Genomic DNA, 12,500 nt, shown 5'->3' with positions numbered 1-12,500 from the left:
GTGCACTACCCAGTTAATACATTTATCATTCGATAAACAATACTATGGCAGATAGGCACACTGAGGCTTAACGCTTAACTAGGACTAGGACGTATTTAAGATTTCCTCTACTCACTAAACACGGCAAACTTCCTCTCTCTCTCTCTCTCTCTCTCTCTCTCTCTCTCTCTCTCTCTCTCTCTCTCTCTCTCTCTCTCTCTCTCTCTCTCTTCAAAGGGGTTACCTTTCTGTCGTCAGGAAGGCTGACATTGAGGGAGCGCTGAAATTTTTTTCATACTTTCCTGATTGTGAGGCGACGCCAGAAGATTGATCGAGCACATATTCCCCTCATGATCTTGGAGTTTGTTTAAAACTGAACTCAGGAGGGGGCCAAAAAGGATTTGGATACCTTTCCTAAATTAGATTACGCAGCTACCAGTGTTAGGAAATGGTTACATTAATCAGCTACTAGATTTAGGGGAGGGTTTAATTGCGCAGCTATCCCAGTCTTAGAAAATTGTTGAATTGCGTAGCTACCAGCCTAAGGAAATAGCTAAGTTACGCAGCTACCAACCTAAGAAAATGGTTAAATTACGCAGCTACCAACCTAAGAAAATGGTTAAATTACGCAGCTACCAGCATATGAAAATGGTTAAATTACGCAGCTACCAGCCTAAAAAAGAGTTAAATTACGTAGTTACCAGCCTAAGAAAATTTCTAAATTACGCAGCGACCAGCCTAAGAAAATGGTTAAATTACGCAGCTACCAGCATATGAAAATGGTTAAATTGCGTAGCTACCAGCATATGAAAATGGTTAAATTATGCAGCTACCAGCATATGAAAATGGTTAAATTGCGTAGCTACCAGCCTAAAGAAATGGCTAATTTACGCAGCTACCTGCCTAAGAAAATGGTTCAATTACGCAGCTACCAGCGTAAGAAAGTAGTTCAATTACGCAGGTACCACCCTAATAAAAGGGTTAAATTACGCGGCTACCAATGTTAGAAAATGGCTAAATTATGCAGCTACCAATGTTAGTTTATTGGGTAATCACGCAGCTACCAGCCTGAGAAAATGGCTAAATTACGCAGCTACCTGTATTAGGAAAGGAAATAAGATAGATAGAGGCATCCCCCATAATTCATTTCAAGTCTGCACAATGAAATAAGATATACTTATTTTTATTACGATTTATAACACTTTAAGACTAAAATATAATCATCTTTGTGGTTCTGTTATTGTCAAGATTCCAAACCGCAGACAAAATAGTATCCAGTCTCGATCTCGAAGACAATGACTCAGATTCCACGTTACTGGGTAAGATATATTCGCCAGTCACTTTTCCTTGAAGTTTTATGAAAAGGTGAAAAAAAACACCCTAGTTATGACACGTAGAGATGAAGTGTTATCCCGACTTTTCCGTAGTGATGAAACTAGTGGTTATTATTAATGCCAGCACGGGCTCTTGCACAAGGGTTAAGAGGCAGCAATAAAATTCCCACCCAGGCGAGACCATTAATATTGCCGTTTCATGCTTTATTCAAATCTTCTAAGATATCATCAGTATCGTTATCAAAATTATCATCATTTGAAAAACAAAATCCATAAATAATTTTTTTCTTTTGTAATGAAATCTCAGAAATAGAAAGTTGAGGAATATTGCTGTGACCTCCCTGAATCGTGTCCAAAGTGAACTGACAGACTAATGTTGATTTAATTTCTGTAGTGTTTACTAACGTGAGTACGAATTTTATATTAGGATAATTTCACTAATACCTCTAGCAGCAATAGCACTAGTACTATTAGTAGTTGTTGTAGTGGTAGTATTAGTAGTAGTAGCAGTAGCAGTAGCAGTAGCAGGAGGAGGAGGAGGAGAAAGACTAATATTGAACTGATTTTCTTAGCGTTTACTGTGATTATGAATTTTTATATTGAGGATTATTTCGTTAACACCATTAACAGCAATAGTAGTAGTAGTAGTAATAGTAGTAGTAGCAGTAGTAGTAGTAGTAGGAAGAGGAGGAGGAGAAGGAGGAGGACTACTATTGAACTGATTTCCTTTTTGTATGATAATGTGATTATGAATTTTTATATTGAGGATTATTTCGTTAGTACCAGTGGCAGCAATAGTAGTATTAGTAGCTTATTATTATTATTATTAGTAGTAGTAGTAGTAGTAGTAGTAGTAGTAGTAGTAGTAGTAGTAGTAGTAATAGGAGGATGAGCAGAAAGAGGAAGTGGAAGAGGAGGAAAATAATAATAATAATAATAATAATAATGATAATGAAAAGCATACTTACCTCCAGAAGCTCAAACATAACAATATTGGATAATAAGAGGCCAGTGACTAAGAAAGAAATCCGAGCTGCTATTTACAAATTTATTCATTTATGCCAGCAACATTGGTTTTTTTTCCTTTTTTTACCTTTTTATATTTCAGTCTTATGAATCTTTTTCTCAGAAGGGGCTGTTTACCCTCCGTGACTACGAATCCTTCCAAATCACGATCGGTAAATAAACAGCCTGGGACTCCAAGGATGAATAACCACCTCCTGCCTTTCGTATTCCCTTTATTTTCTGGTTATTTTCTGTTATTTCTCCGTCATGCTGTGGGCCGGAACCCTTTTATTTGGGGATTGAACACCAAGTTACACAACCCCGGAGATGAATAGTTTCTGCTTTTCCAGTTGTCTTTTTTTCTTCTTCTCAGTTTTCATAAAAAACAACGATGGATAGGTAAGAATTAGCGTAGTTCTAAGAACTATTTAACATCGAAGACCATTAACCTTTTTTTTTAGATTTCGTTTCCCATCTAACTGTTCGTAATGAGATTTTGTAGAATTGTATCAAAACTAGAAAAAAAAATTGTAGAAATAATTAAACATCAAGGATGATTGACATCTTACTTTACAGATATCCCAATTTTCAGACTTCCGTTCAGATATCACAATTTTCAGACTTCCATTCAGATATCCAATTTTCAGACCTCCATTCAGATATCCCAATTTTCAGACTTCCGTTTAGTGGGTTTGAATCACGGCAGAGCAAATTAAATTACAAATCTTCAGGGATAAATAACCACCAAGTTTTCTTGATCGATCTCCCCACCCCCAACCCCGCACCTCCATTTTTTTTAGGCCGTTTTTCAGCGTTTGCATGGCAAAAATATTGAACAATTCGAGGAAAATCTTCAGATGATAAATTTGAAGTTAAGAGGTTTGATCTGTGAATAATCTCGGTTTTTTCCATTCTTTTTTTCTTCTCTGTATTTCCATTATGTATTTGGTGAGGAGCCGTAGAAATCTCGAAGAAAAGAAATGCAGTAACTTAATTTTCTTTCAAATTCTAGTATTTTAGGTCATCCGATGGAAAGTTATGCTTCAAAATCTATTTTAGTTCGAAAGAGACTTATCATATATTAAGTTATTCAGGGATGATTAAAATGTACCCGATTCCATTTTTATTTTTTTTAAACAAAATATGACTCGGATTGTTCCCTTATTAAAATCATTGGGATATTCCTTTCTATAATAGAGCAGATTAACATATTTCATTTTTCGTTTATCATGGAAATTCAATATATAATGATAGGGATTTGCAAAATCATGATACATATTAAAAAATCGATTCGTAGATGCAAGCCTATCTATGGATAAAGACAAAGCTGATTGCTATCAAGTTATCATCCCATTTTTAAGCAACGTTACAATAAAAATGATATCTATTTATCGAATTTCAACACAAAGAAAGCGACCAAATAGGTAAAACAAATCTCTGGCTAACTGTCTGTCTACACTTTCATTGAGATAAATGGTAAAAATAAGAAAACAGGAAAGAACTATCTAAACAAAAAGAAAAAAACAACTAAAAAATTAGTCATAGCTAATTATCAGCACAGTCTCATAGATTTCATCCGCTTCTTTTCTGCTGTTATTCCAACATCATATTGACTTTAGGCCATCACTGGTTATTCTGTCGCTCCTTGAGCATTCTGCACCAACTCTGAAATAACTTTGAGACTTAAACTACCAAGTAACGTTATTTTGACCTCAGGTCATCATGGGTTAAGCTTAGTCTTTGAGCAACCTTCACCAACCCTGAAATAACTTTCTAGAATTAAAGCTCCAAGTGACGTTTAATTAACATCAGGTCATCATGTGCTATGCTATTGCTCCTTGACCAACCTTCAGCAACCCTAAAAAAAACCTTCAGAGAATTCAAAATACCAAGTAACAAAACAACTGAAGTCTTCAGTACAGTACTGAAAGTGGCCAGAGTCCACAACCCAACCCAGAAATGGACCCGTCGTCTTTTGACCAATGAATATCAGCGAAACAAAACGAAAGCGAAGAAACAACTAAAGTCACAACCACAGCATCTCTCAGTACAGTGCTGAGCGCAACCACAGGTCCATAGTCTAACTCAGAAATCGACGGGTCGTCTCTTCACCAATAAAAACCAGCGAAACCAAACGAAAAGGAAGAGGAAGTGGCAGGCGATGGTCCAAGGTAGTCTAGTGAACTGAAATCTCACTAACAAGGCGGCAAGGCAATAATTTTTTATGGCTCTTGGGCGGAATCCAGCAGATTGAGGATCTCCGCGTCGTAGAATGAATTAGGCTATATCGCCCCCCTCCAACCGCCCCCCCCCCCCCCCACCCACCCAAACTTCCCTTATCCGTTCCATCTGCTTCGTGTAAGCAATCCCTTTCCCTACTTCCTCTCCCTAAAATGGAAGAGAGAGAGAGAGAGAGAGAGAGAGAGAGAGAGAGATGGGGGGAGGAGAAAGTACTCTAGTCTAGGGAGACAAACAAACAGGCAGACAGACAGATAGAGAGAGGAAGCACACGAAAGCGAAAGAGAGAAAAAGCATTAGAGAGAGAGGGAGGGGGACAGACAGTAAGGGACATATACAGAGAGATAGCACTCTAGAGAGAGAGATGGGTGGGGGGGGGAAGAGAAGGGAAGCACTCTAGAGAGAAGAAGAGAGAGCACTAGAGAGAGGGAGGTAGTCAGAGAGACATACAGACAGACGGACAGACATGACAGAGAAAGCACTCTCTGGCCTCTAACTAGGTCCCGTCTGACCGAAGAACTACTGGACCACTTTTATTGACACGTGGTTAAGCCATTAAATTCGCCTTTGGAGCACCGGCCATCTTAGTATGTGTTGAATCTCCCCACACCCCATTATTAAAACACTCCCCCTTTTTATGCGGATGCTTTCGAGATAGCGATCGCCAGCCGTATTTATTTTCCTTCTTCTCCCTTCTTATTATTTTCTCCTGTGAGCAGCGCTCGTGAGTGTTTTAAGCAAGCCGGGGGGTTTAGATTACAGTCCATTAGTTGGTTGATATTCTGAGTATGCTAAATAATAATCTTCTCTGTGTCGACTCTCTTATTATCATCAGGGTTTTGCGAACTCCGTGAGCAGAGGATTAGTTGCACGATACTATTGCAGTCCAAACATGAGATGACGGATCGTCTATTAAGTCAGGAGAGACAATGAGGTTTCAGCTCCCACTCTTGTTAAGACGTGCCTTTATTTATGAAGAGGTTGCTAGCGGTCGGTTGCTGGGTTGGTTTAGAATCCAGTAGTCCCTAACCTTCTCTTTTGGCCATGCCTGACCGAATCACTACTAAAATCCTGATCTGGCTTCCCCCCCATCCCCCCCATCCCCGTGGTGATATACATGGTGTCCATAAAGTCCCAGTACCATTCTGAGCAATAAATACTTGTAATGGGACGGGGACTTTATGAACACCCTGCATAATTTTTATATAGTCACGTGAAGGAAGCATAAAGGACCATTAGATTGGTTTAAACATTCTCGAATTGCCCCCCCCCCCCCACCTAAAAATCAAATTACCACCTGTGGGGCGTACACCCCACGATGGGAACCAGTGCCTAAGCTTGGTTATATGCCAGCACGGGCACTTACCTAAATTTAGGAGAACTGTAAATGTGGTAAACTGCTGAAGGCTACAAGAGGCCACTTGTGGACCCCTGGACTAATCCAGCAACAGAGACCAGACAGCTAAAACTGCGTCCAGTAAAATAATGTCATGAAGACATAACTCCAACTTACCACAAACAAGTTGACAACGAGTCAACGACCATATGTTGAGAACGAACCTTTGGCAAATACCGGATACTCTCATATGGAGCGTTGGTCTGAACTACCTATAAGTTGTTGACTTGTAGTCAACTTGTTTAGGATGTGTTTGTGATATGGTTATGACGCACCCTAAAGCCCCCTTGGTGGCACAGCCATCTTGGAGGACTGCTTATGCTCGCAAAACATGACGAGTACCTTTTTTATCGAAAGCGAAAGCGTTAATGGTACAGCTTAATGTAACAGTCGCTGTATGAGTGTTCTTTTATTTATTGAGCAGCTACTATTTCATCAAATGTCCGTCTTGTTGCTATGCAAGCTTACTTACATCTTTATTGCTCCAAAGGTGCATTTCTGAGCTCAAGCCAGACTCATGCGTTGTAGACATTGCACTAGTTCAAAATATTTCCATTTGGAAGTACAGAGGTCTTATGATTTTGGTAACATTTGAAACAAAAGGTCACCAAAATGTATCATTTCTATATTAGTGAGCTTTATTAAATTTTTGTATTCATTTACTTATACTTATTTATTTCTCAGGGTCCCGATAACCATGCGAAAGTTCGTGCGAAGTCTATTGGAGTCTACATGACAAATGGAAAAAAAGGTAGGTTTACCATATGTACAGTCTGTCTACAGAAATAGTGTTATTATTATTAGTATTATACTAATCAATGAGAGTGCACCCGACCCGTTAGACAAATAAGGCGTGATCCCACCTCCAGCTTACTCGGGGCGTGTGCTTAAATTCTACAGTCAAATTGAGCGTTGTTTCATAAATAAAAATTAATATAAATACGCTATATTTCATTTAAAATCATTTTTCTGTACTATTTAACATTATCCATTTTTTTTATACTAATAAATAAATCGTAAAAATCCTTTCTTAAAATTCCTGTATCTTTAACTACTGGCGAAACACCTTTTTCTGAACTTTTTAGGCTTTCCATAGAGCTTTCCTACCCCCAGCAAAGGAGGGTGTAGGCTTACTCCCCGAGTGAGCAAAAAGCCATTTTTAACATCAGCATCATACTTGAGAACTTTCAAGTACATTATATTCATCTGCATTATCCTATTTTAGATTCTGTGTTTATAAAACGTCAAGCTAATCTGTTACACACAGAAAAAAATCGATGCACTTTTATCTTATACAATTTTTTTTAAATCCATTGAAGTTCAGCTGACCAAAGCAGTAAATAAGGAACTTAATAGCTAGTCGACTGTCGTGCTTGGCAGAAAGGCTGAAGGAAGATGTGGATCTAGCAACCATATCCCAGAAGGCGTCCTGAGGACTGGAAGGTTTGCACATATAAATATATACATATGCATACATAATATATATATATATATATATATATATATATATATATATATATATATACACATGTAGATTAATTTATAAACATAAATACATATTTATATAGTAAATATATATATATATATATATATATATACATATATATATACACATGTAGATTAATTTATAAACATAAATACATATTTATATATGTAAATAAATTCCTCTGAAAAACAGGATACGTCTCAAGCATAAAAGCCCCATTAAAACACTGGTAAAAAGCTAAGGACTACTATATTTAGTTGGACTGACTCCCACCCTTATCAAGTAGTTGTTGATAAGGGTGGGAATCAGTTCACCGAAATATATAATCCTTATCTTTAAACCAGAGTGTTTTAATGTGGCCTTTTATACTTGAGATATTTATATTTATATTTATATTTATATTTATATTTATATTTATATTTATATACATATATACAGTACATATATGAGTCATATCACATTACCGTAATTCATATACATACATCGAGCTACAAATGTCTTGTAATATCTAATTGCGGTGGCGGTGTGGTTTAAGGCTTCACTGCGCGTCATTAATTTGTTGGGTTCGATGGTTCGCCCCCGTGAGCCGACAAGTTTCTTATCGACTGAAAAATTCCCCTTAGGTTAACATATATGAAAATGTATTGATTCCGAGGTAGAGCGAATTAGATATTAAAGGACATTTGTAGCTCGATGTATAGTGTATATATGTATAGGTACATATACACACAAACACTCACGCTAACAAATACGTACACGAACGCGAGCGGACCTTGGCAGCGTCAGCATTCGCACAAGATAACAAGACTTGATTAGGCCTCTTAATGAGAGAAAACAATGACACTCCAAAATAAAGGAACTGTTTATATTCGTCGCTAATTCGCAGCTTTCACTCGACTGTGAGATTCTTAAGTCTCTTGAAATCTGCTTTTATTGTCGCTCTTGTTATTGCTGTCTGCTATTATTATCGTCAGTGTTATTGCTTTTATTGTCGTGTTATCTTTATTCTAATTTTAGTTTTTTTTATTCTCGGGGTTTTAGCTTTGAATAGATTACGATTTTTTTTTATGGTAAAGCTTCGCGCATTCTCAGATATTTCTTGTTACAATGATAATAATAATAATAATAATAATAATAATAATAATAATAATAATAATAATAATTAGTATTGTTATTATTATCATTATTACTATCAATTTTCAAGTTACTGTTGGTGTTATATCATAAAATGTTACATAAAATTTAAAACTAATGCATGAAATAAAGTGATAATATAAGCAAATAATTACTCAATTATTCTCGGATATCATGACAAAAAAACAGAGAAAGAAAAAAACTGATATGGAGACAATAATTGTAACATCCGTGATAATAATTAAACGGGAAAGGATCATTATCAATTAACACAAAACAGAGGATACGTCCAGCATCACTAGTTATCTCTGCAGACAACGAATTATACTCTCGAACAGAGTTGAAGCGTCCCATGCGCTGTTGGAACTTCATATGTTATCTATAATTCTTATTTTATTTATCATTAGTTGTATAATTTAACTAAACAATCACAGAGGCCAGTCGACGCTGGAAAGGAAATGTCTGCTTGTTTTAGTCCGTCGTTATCAGAAACTGTAAAAAAAATTTTTTAAATATAAATAAGTAAATATAAATAACAGAAAACATAAAACTGATAAGAGGGGACGTAATCGTACACCTCTGCTGCATCTGAGATCTTGATATCTCTTGTTTTCGTTGTCGTTTGGTAATGTCAACAAACTTCCTCTGTTTCCACCGGGAGCTCTGTCGTGTTTCCAGTAAGTAGAAGCAATCCTGGGCAATAAAAGTGATTCTGTGACGTGGCGTTAGCCAGAAAATGTTGTTACAGTTGGGAATTTCACTTTTGTCTTTTTCTTCTTCTTCTTCTTCTTGAATCGAGAGAGGTCTTCTGCTAACCAAGGGTTCTCTATCGTTCGTCAGTTCACTATCATCGGGAGGTCGAGACCCTTCTCCCTCTTCTTCTTCTTCTTTTTCTTGGATTAAGTTGGTCTTCTGCCACCGAGGGTCTGGAACCTTTTCGTAGATGTTGTTCCTCTACTTCTTGGATTAATTTTGTCTTCTGCCACCACGAATTCTCGATTCTTTGTAAGTTCTCCATTAGGAGATGGAGAACCTTTCTGTTGTTCTTCTTCCTTTTCTCCTTCTTGAATTAAGTTTCTCTTCTCTCACCAATAGTTCTCAATCTTATGTCAGTCATCTATCGGAAGCTATATAACTTTGTACGTAACTAGTTACATTCAGTTTGGGGTATTTTGTCCTTTTTCTGGATCTGGACTCCTCTCGCAGCTTCCGTTCCCCCTGAATTTTTTACAATCTTTCTTGCAAGTTCCTCTTTCTATTTCCTTTCTCGTGCCCTGTCAGGCCTGGGCTATATTTGGGCATTATCCCATCATCCATTCCGTTTAGGAGGAAACCATAGCTTTATAAAAATAAATAAATAAATAGATAAAAATAAAATCAAATCAAATCAAATAAAAAGAACACATAAGAATATTAGAGGTTCCAACATTTAGAAAAATAGCGAGAGATTAAAATTAATGCAACCAACTGGTTTTCATCTTCAAATAAATAGTATACATAAACAATAAATAAAAGTGCGAAGGATATATCTAAAAAGTGTCGCTTTGTATTTATTTATTTTTTCAGCAGTAAACGGCCGCAAGTCCCTGATAATTCTTCTCATAAAACACTGGCCGCTCAGCATTCTGCGAGCGAAGATTGGCCCATTCACTGCTCGTAGCAACGAACTTAAACCTTCATTTTCCACTAGTTTTCCTCTTCGGCTATCTACAATTATTGCTATGAATCTTTAACTCCACTCTGAAACATAAAGAATTATCGCAATAGCCACCAGTGTTCTATGGGTAGCAATTTAATGGTCTCTAAGCAGCGGTAGGAGCATTGGCAAGGTCTGCTATTAGTTTTTCCTAAGTTCCCCCCTTGTAGAATCCTGATTTGGTGATTCGTAGAAAACAGCGGTTAATCGACACGCTATGACGTCACAGAAGCCAACGTCAGTGCATGATGGAGGACACTGATAAACAGTTTATTTTTGCCTCTTTTTTTCTTCTTTTTTTTCCTTTTTTTTTTTTTACTTTTTCTTACGTAACTGGTTAAATATTTTCTTGACGCCTAACTTTCGTCAGTTTCTGTCGAATCGCGCTGAATGATCAATTAGGAAAATGCATTTCTTAAGAAAAAGTGTATTTTAGGAGCATCTTAGTACGAGAATGGAAAAATAATTTCCTTAAGGTTTATGTAATAATGCCAGTTTTCTTCCGTCTTTTTTCCTTAGAGTTTCGTTTATCAAATCATGCTAGGATCAGCACGGAATTGAATAAGTGTAGAAAATTGGGAATATCGGTAAAATGATCATTCATTTCGAAAATATGCATAGAATGCGTCTTGTAGGAAATTAAATTATCTTTAATTATGTTTTCAAGAGGGTTTTTCGTCAGACCAACTGTTTTCACGGAAATAGGAAAAAATTGGAATTTTGTGGTCATTTTCCAAGGTGGTGAATGAAGCTTGGAGTGGATTGATGGGGACTTTTGACATGTTATTTCTAAAATGTCTAAAGAAGTCATTTACCAATTTTCAGCTTATAAAAACTTTCCATTTTTTATTTTTCCTAATTTGACTGGCCTATCAGTTAACAAGATGAGCGGTTTCGCTCAGTTTATTTTTCACACTCGGGTAAAAATAAGACTGACGCGATTTCGGTCAGTTTATTTACCAAATTCACACCCGGACAAACAAGAGACTGAAGCTCCATCCTTCAATTTAGTTATCAAATTCACACTCTGCTATAAAAAAAAAATAGCTACCGTTTTCGGTCATTTTATTTATCTAAATTCACACTAGGCTAAAGAAAAAAAAACTGACTAAAGCGTTTTTTGACAGTTTAATTATCAAATTCACACTCAAGTAAGAAAACTGCAGCGTTTTCGGTCAGTTCATTTATCAAAATCACACTCTGGTAAAAAAAATATATATATATAAAAGCGTTTGATGTCAGTTTATTTATCAAATTTCACACTCGGCTAACAAAAAACTGACTAAAGCGTTTTTAGACAGATTATTTATCAAATTCACACTCAAGTGAAAAAGAAAAAAAAAACTGCGGCGTTTTCGGTCAGTTTATTCATCAAATTCACACTCGGGCCAAAAGAAAGATTCAATCGTTTTCGGTAAATAAAAAAAAAAAAAAAGTGTTTTCATTCGGTTTATCTATCAAATTCACACTCTGCTCAAAATAAAGACTGAAGTGTGCTCGTCAGTTTATTTATCAAATTCACACTCGGCTCAAAAAAAAAAAAAAAAAAAAAAAAAAAACGAAAGCGTCGTTATCGCGAGATGGCAAATAAGTTAAATGTTGTGAAGCGATTGCACATCATTACGAGACAAAACTCCTCCACGCTCCATTGCAACTTACGAGATCCACATGCTCCTTACTCTAATGCAGTCCTGTTCTGTCGCCATGCTCAGTGTCCAGGGTGTTGCTTACAATATGATTTAGGGGTCAAGAAGTATCTCATTTATGACAACAAAATGCCCACGATGTTAACCACTAGATGGTGCACTTTTATCAGCTATCTCAGTTATTTGAATGATTTATATTGTGTCGCTAACGGGTCGTGACGAGGGTCATATTTTCGGAATTATTTATGGTGTGGCTGGGAAGATAGTGTCTCTCGTGAATAACATGAGATAATTTCATATATATATATATATATATAATATATACATATATGTGTGTGTGTGTACTCGCGCGCGCTCGCGTGTGTGTTTCTTGTCATTTAACTTTCAACTTTCGTTTCCTTCTAGTGAATCTCGTTGAATGATTCAATAAAATAAAATAAACTTCATATCAATTCAAGAGACGGATCTTATAAGAAAATTGATGTCGTAATATCACTGTGGCGCCATAATGGAAAAATAATTATTCTGATTATAAAGTTAAACCCTTAATATGGAAAGAGTAAGGCAGTTGATGACAATTACGGAT

Source organism: Macrobrachium nipponense, chromosome 11 (assembly GCF_015104395.2).
Source record: "Macrobrachium nipponense isolate FS-2020 chromosome 11, ASM1510439v2, whole genome shotgun sequence".
Classification (NCBI taxonomy): Eukaryota; Metazoa; Arthropoda; class Malacostraca; order Decapoda; family Palaemonidae; genus Macrobrachium; species Macrobrachium nipponense.
This window is presented reverse-complemented; position numbering follows the sequence as displayed.